This window comes from Sitophilus oryzae, unplaced genomic scaffold, assembly GCF_002938485.1.
Source record: "Sitophilus oryzae breed Bouriz unplaced genomic scaffold, Soryzae_2.0 scaffold_1621_pilon_pilon, whole genome shotgun sequence".
In the NCBI taxonomy this organism is placed as follows: Eukaryota; Metazoa; Arthropoda; class Insecta; order Coleoptera; family Curculionidae; genus Sitophilus; species Sitophilus oryzae.
The window spans coordinates 398,937-420,208 of NW_022146305.1; the positions used below are offsets into that span (position 1 = coordinate 398,937).

General features: G+C 28.0%; 1 long non-coding RNA gene across 3 annotated transcripts; it reads left to right on the forward strand.

The window, feature by feature from the left end:
- The first annotated feature begins 4,090 nt into the window (after positions 1–4,090).
- On the forward strand, positions 4,091–11,706 carry LOC115880384. 3 transcript variants are annotated; one of them, XR_004049845.1, is made up of 12 exons: positions 4,092–4,251; positions 4,316–4,573; positions 4,637–4,869; positions 5,215–5,418; positions 5,767–5,906; positions 6,503–6,681; positions 6,782–6,956; positions 8,081–8,267; positions 8,773–8,947; positions 9,465–9,639; positions 10,146–10,317; positions 11,180–11,705. It is a non-coding gene; the product is annotated as an uncharacterized LOC115880384 (long non-coding RNA). The 3 variants fall into 3 exon arrangements; XR_004049846.1 differs by having other exon boundaries at positions 4,320–4,573; XR_004049847.1 differs by lacking the exon at positions 9,465–9,639 and having other exon boundaries at positions 4,091–4,251; positions 11,180–11,706.
- Positions 11,707–21,272: the final 9,566 nt, after the last annotated feature.

A 21,272-nucleotide genomic window follows, 5' to 3' on the forward strand; every position in this document is an offset into this window, starting at 1 on the left:
TCTAGTTAATTATTTTATGGCTCGCACTTCTCCTTGTGTATGTGTTTTATGATCGAGCACGTCCTCTCGTCGGTTGCATGGATTTTTTAATTTTCTCACGAAAAAGTGCGTTTAGTGTACACAATTTATGCGTAATCTGTTACTAGTGCCCTGCTTAGCCTCCTGAAAAAGTGAGTACCCGTAATTTTATGTATTTTTTGGGATATTTTAGTTTAATATTTTTGGATTTCGCAATATCCATCATGGCTGCCTTGTTCTCAATGTTCAACATTAAGTTATTAATTTCTAAGGATATTGTTTAAATAATATACGTAGTTAATAGATAAGTATGTAAAACTATGTATTTTCGGTACTTTCTATACTGCGTGTTACATAAGCGGGTCAAATAGTACTACATTTTTGGTAAATTACGTAATGGTATCTTTGATTTTTTGTTTAATTTTTTCGGCCAAGAAATGTTTAAATAAAATGGCCGCCTGTTGGAATTCGATGTCTTGATTTTTTGTAAATTGCTATTTTTAATTTAAATTTCTTTTTATAGGGTATACTTAGAGTTTTCTTTATTTTTTAAAAATATAAAATATGCGCATTAATAATATTTTGAATGAGTAGGTTTTTTGTATTTATGTTTTAAATAGGTAGGTTCATTAGGAATTTTATTACGTATTTTTTTGATTTAAGAATCCTACATATTTATGTTTCAGCTTTTTTGTAATGATTTCTGATATTGGTATTTTAAAATATATTTCTCTTTTAAAGCGCGTTATGTAATATTACATGTTAAAAAATAGTATTAATGTTGACAAATGATTTTTGCTAACTCAGTATTAGTTGTAAATTTGCATTGAAGAAATAAATCAATTGTTACTGAATTTTTATAAAAATTAAAATATTTCGAAAACAGTAAGTATGATTTTGAGGTAAATTTTGATCGAATATTTTTTGTGTCTTCATAGTAGAAACTAAAAATGTAATAATATATACAGGGTCCGGCAATAGTGCGTCGGGCATCTGTAGCTCCTAGATTAAAAAACTTGGGAATTTTGTTTAAGTGCAAACCTAAAGTATGTACCAGGATGTATTTCAGGAAAATGTTTTAACTTCTATAGGGTGGCTTAAAAAAGTGCGAGTGGACCTGGATGATTTTTTTTTAAATGGAACACCCTGTATATTATTTTTTCAATAGACGGAGAATTAAAAAATGAACATTTTTTCTATTCAGAGTATTTCAAATTTTTTAACAGTTTCGTAGATATTTGCGGTTTTATATTTCATATGGCATTTTCCACAGTAATTTTTTATCAAAGCCACCCAATGATTTTTCTCTCGTATTTTACCATTGAAAGCGCCATATGAAATAATACTGCGTGTATCTGCGAAACCGTTAAAAATTATGAAATACTCTAAATACAAAAAATGTTCATTTTTTTACTCTCCATCTAATAAAATAATAATATAAGGGTGTTCCATTTAAAAAAAAACAAAGAAAAAATATTTCATATTTTAGAATGTTTGGCGTAGAATATTGAACATCCTGTATGATTTACGATTACCATATTTATAGCAAAGTAAGAACAGACCATCTAAAGTAAATGCCTAATATAGTTATGATTTCAGGACAGTTCTTGTATTTTTAATATTTTTTTTAAGAAGGGCTGAAAAATATATACTTTTGAGTTATTTTTTAATATCTCTGAAACTATCGAAATATATTTATTCATATCTTAGGGTTATGTAAAGTGATCTGAAAGGAAGCCAAAAATGCAATAATATACAGGGTGTTCCATTTAAAAAAAATCATCCAGGTCCACTCACACTTTTATGCGCCACCCTGTAGAAGTTAAAATATTTTCCTGAAATACATCCTGGTACATACTTTAGGTTTGCACTTAATAAAATTCTCAAGTTTTTTATTCTTGGAGCTACAGCTGTCCGACGCACTATTGCCGGACCTTGTATATATATAGGATGTCTCATTGTTAAAAAAATATAACTTTAATATTTTTTATTTATTTGAAACACTGTTGGTTTAATTTTTAGCTCTAAATAATATGTTACAACTCTAAAAACTCCTTGTGTATTTTTATTTTTTTATGTGTTACATCATGGAAAAATTCTTTGGATTTTGACCATATTCATCAAATTTATATTCTTTTTTTCTATGTCATATAACATCTTTATATTTTTGACATTTTTGGTATAATAATCAAGGAAAAATCTTATAAAATATTGCTGAGATATAAATGGAGCATCTCTTTTTTCATTTAAAATAAATATACCTATTTATATATTGTCGTAATATTTTTATAGATGTTCGATAATATTTTTATAGGTATTCCAATATTTTTTCTTTTTTTAGGCGCGTTATATTAATACTACAACACCACACACTCCTTCCCCACTCACACGAGCATTGCTAGCTCTCTGTGTTGGTTAATAAAATTTCCTAATTCAACATTAGTGAATTTCATTAGCTGATGCGGTTGGTTAACAGTGTTTTTGTCGGTGTGGATCCCCGGCTTAAGATGACTCCAGAGCGCGGCGCGGCCTTCCCCAAGAGAGGAGACTTCTTGGGTCACCCCCTAACCCCGATGTTCGGGCATCGATGACCTGTGTAGCATGCAGAGGTACCCAAGGGAGTCACCACCCTCTGATTTACGAGCTAGGTGTTCTAATGCTAGAGGCTTCGGCCGGATACAACCTGGCACCCAAGCTCCGAGATTTCTTCGTGCACGTATTCCGTGACCCTCGAAGGGCAGGGGGCGGGATATCGGACACATTGAAGATGAGGAGGGTCCGCCTGTAGGGGTCGGTGGATGTCCGTCCGACGGGTGACGAGGGTGACCCAGACGAGGCGGCTTAATTAGGATGGGAACTGACTGGTGAGGCTTAATCGTCGACCAATGGGTCGAATCTGCATAAGGAAGGCAACCAGCACACACTCGCAGGCGGGTCGTGGAAACATTTTTTTGTTTTTTCTCTTGGTCTGCCCCGCGTCGAATTTTGAAGGCAGAAAATGTCGGCAGGAGGCGAGCATAACCAGGCCTAACTTAAACCTGTTAAAAGTAAGTTTAATTTCTTTATACTACATTTAAATTGTAAACTTTTACTGTACTCTCTACCAAATAACTTTTTTATCGCACCATGTATAGCAATCAAAATTCTTTTTATATAAGTGTTGTATATTTTAGTTTTTTTGTTACATGAGCTTCAATTTAAAGTAGAATAACTTGTATAGTAATTAGAGCAACTTTTTTAAAACTGCTTCAATTTAAAGTAGAATAACTTTAATAAGTTTAAATTCTAATTTAACTTGTAGTTACTTATATAACTAATTTATTTTTTTATCTTTTTAGGACAACCCGGGTTCGCAGCGCGATTTTAATAAACAAGATTGAAAAAGTCAGAAATTCTATCTACATGCTACATATGATCAGTCCCAAAAAATTTCGGATTGTTCCAGGCACCGTCGAATACCTGGAAAACGTGTTTATTGTCAACTCTACAGGATCGACCCGAAGTCCATGGAGTTGGGGGGCATTCGATGTGCCCCATAGCAGTGAGACGTCACTGTTTTTTTTCGCCGTATAATTATTATGGTGGGACTGAAAAATGAACTTAAGCAAGATGCGATGGTGAGTTTTATATTTTACATTGTTTTTTTTGTTGTTGTCTATAGCTTGTTTTTTGTTTCTTCTAGCATATGTATTTGTTGGAAATATTCTAATATTATTTTTTTTTCTCTTACAGGTGATACGGTATGGCTTGGAGAACTTCAAAAGTCGGTTCGCGTCGTGGTTCCAAAGCAGTAACTTTATGTTCCCTACATTTACAGATGTCGCATTAAGTACTCATTTTTAATTTGCAATTTTACATTCATTTTTACTTTTTCTTGCTCTATACAAGGCTTTAATATAAAGTTTTTAGTAATAATAAATGGGTAATAAAAAATAACTCTAAAAAGACACAATTAGGTAGCATATTGTTTTTCTATTATATTTGGAAATAACTATTTTTCGTCTTATTTTAAAATTGATAATATTATTTAATTTTTTTAATAGTAATTTTTAATTAAACGTAAATAATGTAATTTTACATTATAATAAGAATTAAAGTATTAGTAATTTATTTTTGTTACTAAAATTAAAATCAGTTTGTTCCTGCATAAATCTTTTTTGTACTAAACTGCTTTGGAATGAATTTTTTGGGGGGACAACAGCAGGATTAGGGCCGTCTTCTAGATGCCATCAGGTAAATTTATATAACTTTATATTTATCATTTTCTTTTACTAAAAAAGTGTTTTTCTTTTTTTAGGTAGGTGCGCTAGCGTAGTCGTGTGTTGTAGCATTATATCCCTTTTCCCCCTTTTTTAAAAATGTTTGTAAGACGCCTGAAATTTGTATAAGTTAGTTATATAAGTAGTTGAATAAGAATTGGTGAGACTTGGAAAATAGAAGAGGATTGCTTTGAAATAGAAGGAAAGGAGATAGAAGATGTTTGAGGGGAAAGGAGGAGGATTTTGTTCGCTGTAATGGAAGTTTTTTGAATGAAATTTGGTGCAACTGTATTAAGGTAATTTTTTTCATCTAGTTACAAAAAGTAAATACTTATCACAACTTTTATTTTTTTTTATAGGTGTTATTGATATCTTGGACATCAGGTTTCATTTATTTGTGTATTATACAAGCCTATCTATTGGTGGATATGTAAAATGGCAGCTGGTATAACACCTTGTATGAATTATTAGTAACTCCAAAGAAATTTTTACATAATTTAAACTGGGAAGAAGCTCATAAAAGACGAGTTTAGGCTGCAGTAGTACCAGGACCTTAAATTGGCTTCCACAACACAGATATCTTTCAAAAATGGTAAGTTTTAACAAATCATGTTCTTTTTTTAAGTTTTACAAGTTCTACAAGTTTAATATTTTGAATTTATACACATATATTTTAATAGGTATTGTTATCGATTGTGGGTCCGCTAATTTAAACTCACGATAAAATACTTAACGAATTTATTTTCTCACTATATACACACATAATTAACTATCTAATAATCCTTCACCATTTTGTCAACATTTGCTATTCAAAAACTAACCGTATTTTAGATAGCGGCTGCTTCTCGAACGTTTGAAAATTATCTTTATCGTTTTTTTTTTATTTAAATTAATCTAATTTGATACTACAATTTTTCCTATTTATTTTAATTTTTAGATATCTGTTCGAGTGATGTACTGGGCGTTAACAGTTGCTGTTACAAATCTGCAAATGAGTTACTACTGTGCATACGTTTGAGGAATGTCAAGAAATGTTTTGAATGAAACGATAGTGAAAAACTTGTCCACAAATGTCAATTTCAAGATACAATCAATAGTACTTAGATTGATTAGCCTTCATTACCATTGCACTATGAAAATGGTAAGTTATTTTTATTTTTTACTATTTTTTAAGGCTACAATTTTTGTATTTCACGACAAAATTGTAGGCTTCAAATTCAAAATAAAATAAGTTTGAGATTGAAAATATATTAATATATTTTTTTCAATCTTTGTAGTTATTTACAAATTTGTATCAGACAATTTTAATTTTAATTAGTATGTTTTCTTTTTGTTAAAATCTATGAATATTTGACAATATTTCAAAGAGTTACTATTGCGTTTATTTTTTTAATATCTACCTAACATATTAAAAAAAAACTTTTTATTCCAAAATGTGTGAAGAAACTGACTTTATAAAAATTTACTTATTTATTTTTTGTATTTTTAGTCAGCAATACAAATTGGTATTAATGGACGTTTTGACAGCTGTTTCCAGTCCAAGTTCCAGTTTTAATGGAAAATCTTCAATGGACACAGAAAAATGCCATTTACTGGATTGACTTCTACACCTGTTGCCTTTTAATAATGGTAAGTTATGCCTCACAACTTATTCTTATAAAATTTAAAAATCTTATAAAAATATTAAATTTTCCATCGTATTCAAGTTCTTTTGGCTCAATATTAACAGGCTCTATTTCTGTTTTCTTTTGTGAACTAAAACAATAATAAAAAAGACTTAAAAGCAGGACAAAATAAAATACAGACACTGTATTACTGGTTGCATATCAGCGATTTTGGAAAAAAATGCAGTTTTTAAATCTTTTTTTAATAATTATTCAAGTTTCCACTAAGATACACGCAATAAAATTTTACAAACCGAGTAAATATAAGTTGATTTTTTTTATTTTGATACTATTAGTAAAGTAGATACCTTATTTATATTTTTTTCGATCATTAAAACCGCAAATATATTAATTATAATTATTTTTTATTAGAAAAAATTAACTAATTTTAAGTCTATCTAAGATCTTTATTGTTTATTGTTTGTTTAATATGACTTATTTAAATTGATATAAAAAATAGCTATTATTTATATTTTTACAGAGTTTTGAATATTAATATATTTTTTTATGTTTAAAAAAATTGATATAAAAAATTATTTAATATATTTTTTTCAATTTTAGGTATACAACGGTACAATTATTGCTGTTAGAAGTCAACAAGTAGTACTAGTTGCAGATAATATATTATGGTGGACATCAAAAAGCTTTAAATGGAATGAAACTTGCAGGAAGAATAAAGGAAAACCATTTTAGACTGTATATGTAATAGCTGTTAGAGTGGATGCAGTCCTTCATCAATGGTAAGTTATTTATCTCTTTTTTTTTATATGTATGATCAAACTGACGTCATATTTTTTTATTATTTAATTTTTTTTCTCTTAATTTTTTTTGTACTTTTAGTGAGCTGAACAAATTGATGGTAATGGACATTTTGACAGCTGCTGTCACAACTCAACGAACAAGTTGCAGCTTTGAAGGAAAATTTTTGATTGGATACAGAGAAATGTCAGTCGTTTCAGGATGGAAAGTTAATAGAACCAGGGTTGGGCTCGACATCTGTTGCCTTTTAATAATGGTTAGTTATTTTGATCATTTTATATACAGGGATTTTCATACAACTGATTCATTAAAAGTTTTTTACTGTATATATATTTCTAAGTCTATAACTAGTTTAATTTGGACTAAATTTCATTTAAAAAACATTTTTAATGGACTAGTTACCTGAAATGCCCTTTATATATTGTTATAAAATATATAAGCTTGAAAATTTTGTAAAATGATTAAATTTTACAGAATATTCATACTCTGCAGTTTGTACAGTGTTAGCATTTTATTTTGCCCTAAATTTTAACAGATTTTAACTTTTTTTTATTTTCGAAGCTAGAACATTCATTAAAAAAAAGAAATTATAAAGTTTTAGCTCAAGTTTTAATGTGTATTTTTAAATGGAAGACCCTATACATTAAAAGTATATTAGGTAGCACATTTTTTAATTTCTAAAAGACACTCATGCCCTTTCATTGTAATAGTTTTATCAGAATTTAATAAAAAATACACCAAAATTATTATGTTTATTTCTCTTTTTTTAATTTTAGGGCATTTTACTTAAAAATATACAGTTTTACCAATAACTGGGTGATACTTGCGAGTGTATGACATTTATAATAATAAAACCGTATTAAAACTTGACTGGAAAACTAATATAATTGTTTTTTTAATTAATATTAGAGCTCAAAAAATTAAAAACTCATGGCCAGTTAAAGTGGAAAAAAAATACAATGCTAACAGTGTTTTACTGGTTGCATATCTTTAAATTTATTTCAAAATTATTAAAGTTATCACCAAAATAACGCAATAAATTTACGAGTTATTACTAAATATTAATTTTTTCTTTTTCTATATATCTAGTAAATTAGATATTTATTGTTTGGATTATTATTAACTCATTATAATAATGTTTTATTTACTTATCAAAGAATTTTACAATTTTTTATATCATTTCAGAAGTTATCAATAAAAGTTTTTTTTTAATTTTATATAACTCTTTATAACTTATTCAAATTAATGTAAAAAATGTCTATTATTTGTTTGTTATGTTACATAGTTCTAAATATTAACATAATTTATGTTATTGTCTGTTTTCTGATAGCTTCAAAATTTGCTACAATAAAAAATTACCTTATATTTTTTTTTATTTAGGCATACGATAGGACAATTGCTATTAGAAACCGATAAGACATACTAGCTGCAAATAATATGTATGGTGGTCATAAAAGAGATTTAAATGGAATGAGAGAGAGGAACTTGTGCAGAAGAAATCGAGGTAAACCATTTTGAACTGCTGTTACTTAATAGCTGTTAGAGCGTATCCAGTTCTTTATGAATGGTAAGTTATTTATCTATCTTATAAAATTTCATTGAGCAGCTTGAAAATTTTTAAAATTTTCTAATATTCAAGCTCTTTTGTTCAAATATTAGAACAGCCAATAACAGTCAAAAATAAGCAGGACAAAATAAAATGCTGATACTGTATTACTGGTTGCATATTGTTACGGATTCCGTGGGTCCGTTAATTTAAACTCACAATAAAATACTCAACGGATTTATTTTCTCACAATTTATACTGATTTTAACACACAATTAACTATTTAAAAAAATCCTTCGCCAAATTGTCAACATTTCAAAACTGTTTGGTTTAAAATTGCAGAACTCGTCACACACACCTTGACGATATATTAAAGTTCCCACTAGAATAAACGCCATAAATATATATTTTTATAAATATAATTTTGATTAATCTTTTTTGTTTGTGTTTTTTATTAATCTTGTTTTCAAAAATCTTCAAAAATTAGTACAGTAAAAATTTACTTAATATTTTTTTGGAAGTTTAGGTATATGCTGGGGCAATTGCTGTTAAAAATCCACAAGTCGTACTATCTGCAAATATTATGGCGGACATCAAAAAGCTTTAAATGGAATGAAACTTGTGCAGAAGAAATCGAGGAAAACCATTTTGAACTGCTGTTACATAATAGCTGTTAGAGCGGATCCAGTTCTTTATCAATGGTAAGTTATTTATCTATCTTATAAAATTTCATTGGACAGCTTGAAAATGTTTAAAATTTTCTAATATTCGAGCGCTTTTGCTCCAATATTAGAACGGCCAACAACTATTAAAAATAGGCAGGATAAAATAAAATGCTGATACTGTATTACTGGTTGCATATTGTTACGAATTCCGTGGTTCCCCTAATTTAAAGCAAAGAAAAGTCACGATAAAATACCTAACGGATTTATTTTCTCATAATTTATTCTAATTGCAACACAAAATTAACTATTTAAAAAAATCCTTCGCCAAATTGTCAACATTTGCTATTCAAAACTGGTTTAAAATTACAGAACTCGTCACACACACCTTGAAGATACGTTAAAGTTCCCACTAGAATAAACGCCATAAATATATATTTTTATAAATATAATTTTGATTAATCTTTTTTGTTTATGTTTTTTATTAATCTTGTTTTCAAAAATCTTCAAAAATTAGTACAGTAAAAATTTACTTAATATTTTTTTGATATTTTAGGTATACGATGGGGCAATTACTGTTATAAATCCACAAACCGTACTATCTGCAAATATTATGGCGGAAATCAAAAAGCTTTAAATGGAATGAAACTTGTTCAGAAGAAATCGAGGAAAACCATTTTGAACTGCTGTTACTTAATAGCTATTAGAACGCATCCAGTTCCTTATCAGTGGTAAGTTATTTATCTATCTTATAAATTTTCATTGGACAGCTTGAAAATTTTTAAAATTTTCTAATATTCGAGCGCGTTTGCTCCAATATTATAACAGCCAACGACTATTAAAAATAGGCAGGACAAAATAAAATGCTGATACTGTATTACTGGTTGCATATTGTTACAGATTTCGTGGTTCCGCTAATTTAAAGTCACGATAAAATACCTAACGGATTTATTTTCTCACAATTTATACTGATTTCAACACAAAATTAACTATTTAAAAAAATCCTTCGACAAATTGTCAACATTTGCTATTCAAAACTGGTTTAAAATTACAGAACTCGTCACACACACCTTGAAGATATGTTAAAGTTCCCACTAGAATAAACGCCATAAATATATATTTTTATAAATATAATTTTGATTAATCCTTTTTATTTTTGTTTTTTATTAGTCTTGTTTTCAAAAATCTTCAAAAATTAGTACAGTAAAAATTTACTTAATATTTTTTCGAATTTTAGGTATATGCTGGGACAATTGCTGTTAAAAATCCACAAGCCGTACTATCTGCAAATATTATGGTGGTGATCAAAAAGCTTTAAATGGAATGAAATTTGCAGGAAAAGACTCAGAAAGACCATTTAGGACTGTACTTAATAGCTGTTGAAAAGTGGTCGCAGTCCTTTATCAATGGTAAATTATTTATCTCTTTTTTCTTACTAAATTTCATTGACAAGCTTGAAAATTATGATAAGTTTTCATAATATTGAAGCTGCACAGGTCTCTGAGGTCAACGTCTTCTCCTATAATATGTCATTTATTAAAAATTGATATAAAAACTTGTCAAAAATAATATTTAAATGAAAAAAAGGAAAAAGGTTTCAAACATACCGATTATTATACAAAGGTGAAAACCTTAATTTAAAAAAATATGAACTTTGAAATTTTTTAACATTTCATTCTTTAATTTTTTATAAATTTTTATACCATTTTTTTATAAATGATATATTGTGGCAATTTTTTTTCTCAGAGTATATACAAATTATTAATTTAAGGAAGGACGTATTTTTTTAATTCGTTTACTACTTTTTAGGCCTTAAGAAATTAATATGCTTGCTGATAAAAATATATATTTATTTTACTTTTTACATAGATATATATTTTTTTAATATATTTTTTAACGTCTATTCCTATATGTCATTTATTAAAAATTGATATAAAAATTTGTCAAAAGTAATATTTAAATGTAACAAAATAAAAAGTTTTCAAACATACCAATTATTATTCAAAGGTGAAAACCTTAACTTAAAAAAAAATGAACTTTGAATTTTTTTATACCAATTTTTTATAAATGATATATTCTGGTCTACCTGGCAGAAATAATTGTCATCAATTGTTATTTCAAAAACCACTATAATGCGTTTTTTTTTTCTCATAGGGTATATACAAATTATTAATTTAAAAAACATAGTTATTGCGTACAATAAAATATATTTATTTTAATTTTACATATATTATTTATTCTTTTTTAATATTATTTTATTTTATTTTTTAGATATCTCCTCATTTTCTTAACAATGGATATCAACAGTTGCTCCTACTCCTCGCTTTCCTCTTTCACTCAACATGAAGCAGACTCAATATTCCTCAATATCTGACCAAGGTTCGTTAGCTTCATTAATATTGTTATTGTTTCAATAAATTTGTTTACTGGTTTTTATCCTTTTCTTAACTATTTAAGTATATCAGGCGTCATATTAGTGTTATTGATTTTTTGTAAAATTTTGATAATCTGGATAAAAACCGTTTTTTTTCTTAAGATTTTGCAAATAAAATACTTGTTAAGAACAATTAACTTTATTTCATGAATAGGATATATTTCTGTTTATATTGTCTTTTTTTTTATTTATATTTTGATGCTCTATTTATTATCTAATCGCCTCTAGTTTGAGGCATGTTTGATTAATTTTATATCATTAACATCTATGCATTAATCTTTATGAAAAATATGTTGAGCAATATAATAATAATCTGTTATAATTTCTCTTCAATCTCATTTATCTTTTACTTTTGCATTATATAAAATCATTAGATATTGTAATTATTAATTAAATTGTTAGTTGTATTATAACGTAATATTTTTTAATAAATTAAAGATTCTTTATAAATTTGTATCATTACCAAATTTTTTTATATTATTAGTTTTTAATTATTTTTTAATTAATTACTCTAAATTAATTCCGGATTATCAAAATTATAAATGTTATGCTTGCGCAGCTGCATCACTATAGCTCTGTGAACACGAGTATTATTTTGGTTTAAAAGTTTATATTTTAAATATTTTTTTATTGTATTAACACAAACTAAATTTTATGGAATTTATCTAACTATATCTGCGATCAGATGATAATTTAATAGTTTAATGGTCAATTTAATCATTTTTATAAGTTCTAGATTGATTATTTTAGTAAAATAATCCATTTTGTTAATACTTGTGTTCATATAGTTTTCTGGCACATGAATTATTTTTGGTACCATAGGACAGGGGCGTGCATACGAGTGTGGTAAAGGGAATAATTACCCATCCTAGAAAGAAATTTATAAATAAATAAAAATAATTACAATTCCAAGTTTATTTTTTTTCCTACGATTACTAAAAACTTTTAGCAAAAATTTCATTCAAATCTACTAGTTTACTTAAATATTGCAATTATTCCTCCCAGATCCAGTCTCTAGATGCGCCACTGGCCTAGGGACAGATGTTTTTTCATGATTGATCAATTTTTTTCATTATAATTTTTTTTTTTTTCAAACATCTAAAGTATTAATTTTTCTACGTGATTGACAATATAAAAAAAATATTTGTTTTTTTTTTTTTTTTTTTGCAAAAAATATATATATTAAACTGACATTAAGTGTCAAATTTAACGAGCGTAATCATAGTTTCTCGATATATAATTACTTACTTTCAAATGTTTTTATTTTATTTGCGTCGTTCTTTGTGTTTTAAATCAATAAAAATAAAATTATTTGTGACGTTGAAAAAATAGTATGTTCTATTCGGGGTAAAAATGACTTTTGTGCCTCGCCTGTAATGTCAGGCGTGCAGCGTCGCCACAAAAGTATCATTTTTACTCCTAATAAACTCGATATACCTACTATTTTGTATTGTTATATGTCATGTGTAATATAGTCTATCCAAAGGAGGATTCCTGACAGTGACAGTTGTGTTTGTCATTTTAATTAACAGGTAAATTGTATTTTCTGTCATTTTTAAGGATATGTTATCTGTCAAACTCTTCTTCGGCTCGTTGAACAGGCTATATAGAGTAAGCCATTTGTATATTTGTAATAATAATAATAATGTAATAGTGTAATACAGCCAAATGGAACAAATTCGATGTAAGTAAATAGGAATGTCGTAAAAACGCTTGCCCACGCGGACTGACATTTTTAGTTGCGCATTTTATTCAACAAAGATTTTTATACAGGGTTTGCCATGAAACAGTCGCTAATGCCGATTTTTATTGTATATTCTAAAATTTAGCGCATCTGTCATAACATAATACAAATTAACTTAACAATTTTATTTTTACACCTAGCATTGCTGTTTATCCTAATTTCAAACAAACATTATACTACTTATTTATATATTTTTTCTATTTTTTGTAAACTGGAAAAAAAAATTTTTATATTTATATATTTTTTCTATTTTTGTAAATAAATAAAAAATAAAAGTCTTTAGTTGTCATAATTTGGATGTCATAAGCTCTCAATTGTTACAGTTATTGGTATAAACATGTTTAATGTTTTACCCTGTATATTATTTTTTTTTTTTTTTTTTTTTTTTTTCTGATTTCAAAGATTATCACACATGCTTTTTAATTTTAACAATGTAAAATGTTTGTATAAGTTGTCAATTTTGTTAATGTTATTCGTATGAAATATATGTCTTTAAAATGGGACACCCTGTATATTTCTTTTTTAGTAAAAAGTAATTATAGCAGATTTTTTATATCAAAAATATATTAATTTTTTAACAGAGACAGTATATTCATATTATATCTAAAATATTCTAAGATCGCCTAGCGCATTCGCCATAATATAAACTAAGTGAAACTATTTAATTATTTTTAAATAATATTTATTATCGCATTTATTCCATATTCGTTTGTCTTGATCGAAGTTCTGTAATTAATTATCTAAAAGTACATGGGGCACCATCTGTTTGTTATAACGCTTCTTTTTAAGCTATTTTGTGTGATTTTCAACTTAAAAACTTTGTGTTTGACGTTAAAATTATTTGCAAACGCTTCTTAAATATAAAGTCGGATAAAAATTTAATCATTATTATTTTTTTAATTGAATGTCTCATTTGTTGATTTAACGTTAATTATTTAAATATTATAATCATTCTTATTTCAGTTTAAAATACTAATTTTTTGCTTCTTGCATTTTTCTTTAAGTACTTAATATCTTTGGCTTATTGTTACTATTATTACTTACCTTATTGTTTCGTAATATAAAATTTAGATCGTTGTAAAATATTGCAAATTACCTCAATAGAATAACAATAAAACACAGAGTTAATAAAAAATATATTTATTTATTTTCATCATAATAAAGTACAGTATAATTAATATAAAATTATATGTTGTTAATAAATATATGGATGCTACAGGTACATCTAATTGTTTTACACAGTTTTTCTAATATTTGTTTGTATCTATGTAAAACTTTAGTGTCGCACATTTTTTAATGTTACATTTTGCTTTTAATATGTAATATAATCAATATAAGGTGTTTTTTTCAGTACAAATATTTTAAATTAAATAACTTAATTTGCAAAATAAGGTAATTATAATATTATTGGTTTTGTTGTTCTAATCTTTAGAAGTTTTAATTATTGCTATAAGAAGAAAAATTATTGATTAAAACACTCCTCAATTTGATTGAATACACCTAATATTGATTATAAATATTATTAGTGATGTGTCCCACTTGCTGTGGTTATCAAACTTTTAATTAAAATATATTTCGGGTTTTTGTAATTTAAGATGATTTGTTGGTTGCCTATATTTTCTTAAAAATCTTTTTGAAACCAACAACTATTAAATGGATTTATAATTCTTTTTTTGCTTTTGTTAAACAAATGTAACATATTTTTAAATTTTATATGTTAATTTACATATACTGTACACAGGGTGACCCAGTATACCGAAACATTTTCAAATCGAGTTTTTCATTATTCTTTCTAGCAAAATATTTTAATAGATATACTTTGGTTTTAATAGATATACATTGATTCTACTATAATTTTACACTTAATGTTGCAGTTTTTTTATTTTTTTTTAGGTTTATATTTTTGTTTGCTCAGTAGATTTACTATAGAAATTTTCAAATTTTTAAATAACATCAGTATTATTTTATGTTTTTTTTTTTTTTTTTTTTTTTTTTTTTTTTTTATTTCAAAATATATGTATTTATTTTATTTTGAAAATTGGACAATACAAGTTTTAAAAATGTCTGAAAATATAACTGAAGTCAAAAATAACTCAGTTTAAATTAATAGTAAAATCTTAAAACAAAAGGGTACAAAAGTACTTATAGGCTCTACTCAGGTATTATAGATAATTCTTTTAGTTTTTTAAGGAATACTACAACATTAGTATAAAAAATATTTTGTATTACCCTGTATATGTATAAGAATATTTTCAATATGTGCTCTACCATTGTTCTCATTTGTAAAAAAATGGAGTGTGAAAATCGCAAACAGAAAAATTTATATTAGGTCTTTTTAGTATACCGGGTCACCCTGTATTTTGACATACGCTTTTTGTCTCAATGGCATAGACAGTGTTGATAACCACAATGCAAAAAATACGCACAGGGTCCCGTAACAAAGCGGCTTAAGTTAATTTTAAGTGCAGACTAAAAACGTGCACTAGATCGTATTTCAGGAAATTATGTTCAGTTGTATAGGGTGCTGAAAAAAGTGTGGATGTATTAAATGTTTCTCTTTTTCACGTTTTTACTAAATTTGTTTTTGATAGTTCAAGAAATAAGTACACCAAAATATAGGTGCACGTTTTTCAGAGACATTTAGTGCGATAAAAAATTAAGTTATACATTTTTTAGAATAATTCTCATCGTCTTTTGTTTATTTTTATTTCACTCTCTGGCTCCTACCTCCAATAGGGAAAGTTGCATGAATCGCACTAAATATCTGAAAAGCTATTACATATACCGTATGATCGAAAAAACGGCGTCAGTTGGCTGGGAAATGAACATCGATGATATTTCCCATATGTTTACATATAAAATGACAGCGTCTGTTCCACGAAAAGCCATCGCCCCGCAGTTTTTTTCAGTCATATTGTATTTTCAGCTATTTGTAAAAAAAAATACCAGGCTTGAAATAGAAACAATGCTTGGTATTTACTACAGGTGGTCTGTACTAACGATTATAAATGTTATAACTATACAGAGCGCTCAAAATTTAATATGAACGTGGTTAAAACATACAGTAATTTTTCTTGGGTTTTCGTAAATAAATACAGGACAAAAAAAACTATTAGGTGAAAAAGTCGTGTCAATATTTCACTGCGTTCCTTTTAAAAAATAAGAAATTTTAGCAAGTTCGGCATCGAATTTTGTTCCCCCTGTACAATGTACGATTACGATATTCATGATAAAGTTAGTATAAACCAACTCTAAACACTTAATTTTTAACTCTATAGTACCGTCTGTCAATTTATAGATTTTAGTTATTTTTTTAAAAATATACTGTAAGGTATATATTTTCATTGGAACAAGCTCTGGAACTATCAAAATTACTACAGTGACAAGAAAGGAATACTTCACACTCGCACTTTTTTTAGATATCCTGTATATAATTTTTTGTGAAGCCGAGCGTAGCCAAGAGTGGGCCGAGAGTAAGCTAGAGATTAAAGAATTGCCTTAATTGGTCAAGTTTTCGAGATTTGCAAAAACGAGGATTTTGTTTTACTGCGCCCTCTAGGCCATCGACTGGCGACGCTCTTCTTTTGCATTCAGTAAGATCTGGCCAACGCGTCAGGGAAAATCTCGACAGACGACATCAAAAAATGACAGGAAATACATTTACATGTTAATTAAAATGACAGACATAGCTGTCACGCCATGTACCCTCTCGTTGGACAAACTATACACAGTTTAGGTCTGCACTTAATGCGTCTGCAATAACTGGCGTACTGTTTGTTGCTGGACCCTGTATATGGAGTATCCCATTTAGTTAGTGGGTTTTTTGGCTTATTATTTAGTTACATTTTTGCTATCCCACTTAGTATTCTTGATGCAGGGCGAATTTGAAAATGTGGCAGTGTCAGATCCCTTCGTATCACAGTTATATAAAATTTTATGATTTTCGAAGAATCCAGTGGCCTTATTGGTTTCTGTTTTTGTCCAATATAATTTTGACAAATGTTTATTTTTAATTGGGACAACCTGAATATTATATAGAATTAATTCGTCCTTTTACAAGCTTATTAAAAATAGATAACACTGTGTCATTAAAACATACATTAATTTTCTTAGAAGAATTCTTGAAACATGAGCTTCATTCATAGCAAATATACAGGGTGTCCCATTTTAAAACAAAATATTGGTCAATATTTGGTATATAAAACTCTTAAAAGTAAAACTAAATAAGCCTTTGGTTTCTATGTAAATAGTTTTTATAAAAAATGCGTTTTTTATCTTTTTAACATGTCAGGCTAGTGAGATACGACGGGTGTCCGAAATGCAACATTTTTATTATCATCCTTAGCATGGAAACTGCGAAGGCTATGTTATAGTTTCACTTAAATGTAATTCAAGTTTGTAGAAACTGTTAGGTTCTATTAATAAAACAATATCTTGTCAAAAAAAACTCAATTGCAACTAAAATGGATACTCCTGATGCATGTACAGAGTGTCCCATTTTGGTTGTAATTGAGGGTATCTCGCTCATAAGCAACTTTGAGCTAAATTGTCATGGCTTCCTTAGACCTTAGGAGTTTAGGAGACTATGACTAAAAGCTTGCTGACACGGTTCAAGTATACTTGGACCTAGTACACTTGGATACTGCCATATAAATATACTTATATGGATGCTACGCGCGTGTTAGTTGTTTGTACGCTGCTTGTATCTTAACTTTTTATCAAAGTCCAGTTGGAAGGCTTTGTAACATCCAAGTAAGTTGGTAGCAAGCCTACTTACTTGGATGTTATGAAGCTTTCCAACTTTGAGAAAACAGTTGATATCAACCATACAAACGCGTACGTAAACGCGCAACATCATAAGTATATTTATATAACAATCTTTTAACATCCAAGTGTATTTTGATCGAAGTACATTTGTACCGTGTCAACCGGGCTTAATGGAGAGATAACCCTCTTTTGCAACCACAATGCGATGTATACTCTTGTACATAAAATAAATAATCTGTTTAATAAATAATCATTGTTCAAATCCATCCTTGCATGTAGTAATTATAATAATTATATATATGTAGTAATTATTATAAATAAACCTATTGAAATAAAATAATTGTTTTATTTAAATTTAAGCTTGCGCATGTGGCGCCCTCTGGTGGCAAAGCTCTGAACTAAAAAAATGCTAGTGGCGCCCTCTGGTGTTAATGCCCGGAACTAAAAAAATGATGGAAGCGCCATCTGGTGTTAATGCCCGGAACTAAAGAAATGATGGAAGCGCCCTCTGGTGCTAATGCCTGACACTAAAAATGCTAGTGGGGCCCTCTAGTGTTAATGCCCAGAACTAAAAATGATGGAAGCGCCATCTGGTGTTAATGCCCGGAACTAAAGTGCATATGTACTTTACTTCGGTACATTGACACTATGGGGCGCCACATAGACTAAGTGTGCTTAATAAATTGTTTACTATTAAAAAAAAACGAATAGTAAATCATTTTGCGTATTTGGTACATAAAATTTACATTAAAGAGAGAGAATAAGGTATTAAAATTTACATAAAATAATCAGGTATTTTTGACAGCATGTTCTAAGAACACGCTATAAGTTTTAAAGCCTGGTTGACTTGGACTAAGTTACACTTGGATGCTGCCATAAAAGTATACTTATATGGCAGTAAGTATCAACTCTTAATCCAAGTGCACTTGGACCGCGTCAACCCGCCTTGGTGCGGTGTTACAATATGCGTTTCAGCAGCACCATGTAAACCGACCTTAAGAACGCGCTGCCTCTTACAGCAAGTTCTTTTACAGCAAGTTAAGAACTTGCTGTAAGTTTTCTTATAGCGAGTTCGAAAAACGTGCTGCTACAGGAAAATAAATAACAAATAAAATTTATCGCAAAAATAAGGCGTCCTGTTAAATTATTGGACAACGTAAATTGCTAACCTGTACAGGATGTAGAAAAAAATAAACGACATTATTTTTTTTATTATATTAACATTTTCATATGCTTTAGGGAGTTTCTAGCTTATGAATGCAGATAGAAATAAAGTTGAGATTTTCGCAAAATAGTTGGCTTCTTATTGATGAAATTACAGATATGAGGAAGAGGGCTGTGATAAATAGATTATCAACCCTCTGTAGTTCTAACTTCTAAAATCTTTTATAAATATTTAAAAAGTTATAAGCAAAGGCGAATTTTTATAAAAAAAAAAATTCTTTCAGATGAAATTATGTTCTTCAGTTATCAACGGTAGGTGTATTTTATATATTTTATGTACAGGTTGTCAATCAAAATAAGAAATCTGAATACAAGGGACGGTAAAAAGCATGTTAAAAGCATATATCAAAATCACCCTGTAGCTCAAAAACTATGAAGGTTATAACATGTGATTTAAAGTAAAAAAACTACGTCAAAAAGGCGCCTGGGGAAAAACAATCCATGATAATTTTGGCGAGAGTTAATCTCTAGACGTTTGTATCTAGTAAAATTTTACATAAAACTTCAATATTAACCCTAAATTATAGAAAAAATAAAAAAAGGATGGTTCTAGACACACAAATCTATTTCAAAAAATATTTTTTTTCTGTAATTTTAAACTACGCCGTTTAAAAGTTGTTTTTACGCAGTATAAAAAGCAAAATACAACCTTCTTAAGGGCAACTGGCAGTAAGCGCCATTAAACAATAAAGAAGAGGACGGGCCAAGAAAATGAAGTCTAGGGCTTGAGTTCGCAAAAATTGTCATCGTCATTCCCCAGCCGTTCATGACGCCGTTTTTTTTAGACCGTAGGGTATTTTATAAAAAAATAGTAGCCACTGCGAAATCCGCTACTTCCTATCTCCTGTTCATAAGGAAGAAATACTATAAAATATGAGATACCCATGTTAAACGGTTTCGTCATTTCCACATTTCGTTGCAATTAAGGGCTTTCTCGCTTATTAGTAAAGAATACTAAATGTCGAACTCGTTACTTAAACGAACCCATTATTTTTTTCTTGAAAGCAAAGATACAGTACACAAAATTGTCATGGCCCTCTTAGTTTCTATGACACAATGTGTTGCAGTTTTACACACACTTCATATTATATCAGTAGTCTGAAAAAAATAAAAACATATTCATATACTTAGAATATATTAGGTGGAACCAGAGACATATAAGAATAAGTTTTTCTTTAATATTTTATAAAAATTGTTAAAAACAATTGTCAAAAATTAACTTCGTCCTTCACAAGCTTTGAAAATATATGTAACAGCATATTTTAGTTAAAAGATGCAGAATTAATAATTTTAAAATAATACAAATAAAAATTTACATAGGACCATGCCAAAACAATGCTGCTATTATCTTTTAATTAGCGAAACCAATTTTAATCTATTTAATTTTTTAAATGAATTTTTTTTTTTTTTTTTTAAAAATATAAATACTAAGAACAATGACATAGGATATAACAAAATTTGTATTAAACTGTTTTACCTCTAATTAAAAACTGTGACTTATGGTGGCTTGTGAGAAGATACATTAATTTCCTGACAAATATACGGGCTGTCCCATTAATAGAAACTAAACATTGGTCGATATTTAAAAAAAAAAACATTTAAATTATTTAAGAAATTAAAAAAAGTTCCATAGCAATATGATTTAAACTTATTGATAAGTTGTCAGACTACTGAAATAAGAATGTATTATTAAAATAAAAAAAAAAAAAAAAATCACCCTGTATCATAGACACTAAAAGGGGACTGTGGCAATTTTATTTTCGCAAAAAATCAAGTTTATAAAAATCGCAATGACCTATCCTTACTAATGAGCGAGATGGAAGTCTGTGCAACATTATTGATTGATAAACTTTTCATAGCAAGCGCCAACCAAAGAAAGACCGTAAAAGTGGAAATGATAAAATGACGGAAAATACACTCATGAGGAAGTGACAAATACATTTGGAACATTTTAACAATGGACGTTTTTATAGGGTTTGTTGTTTATTTTCCATTTTAAACTAATAAAATTAAAAATTGCATAAATTAATTAATCGCTCATCTCATGAATTAAAATTATACAAAAAGAATTGAAGTGAATAGTTAATAAATAAATAAATAAATAACATATTAAATAACAAAGTAAACTTCTAGTTAACTGAAATTTTAAATGGCTTTAATATGGTGCTCTAATATTACCGTCATGTTTTGTAATA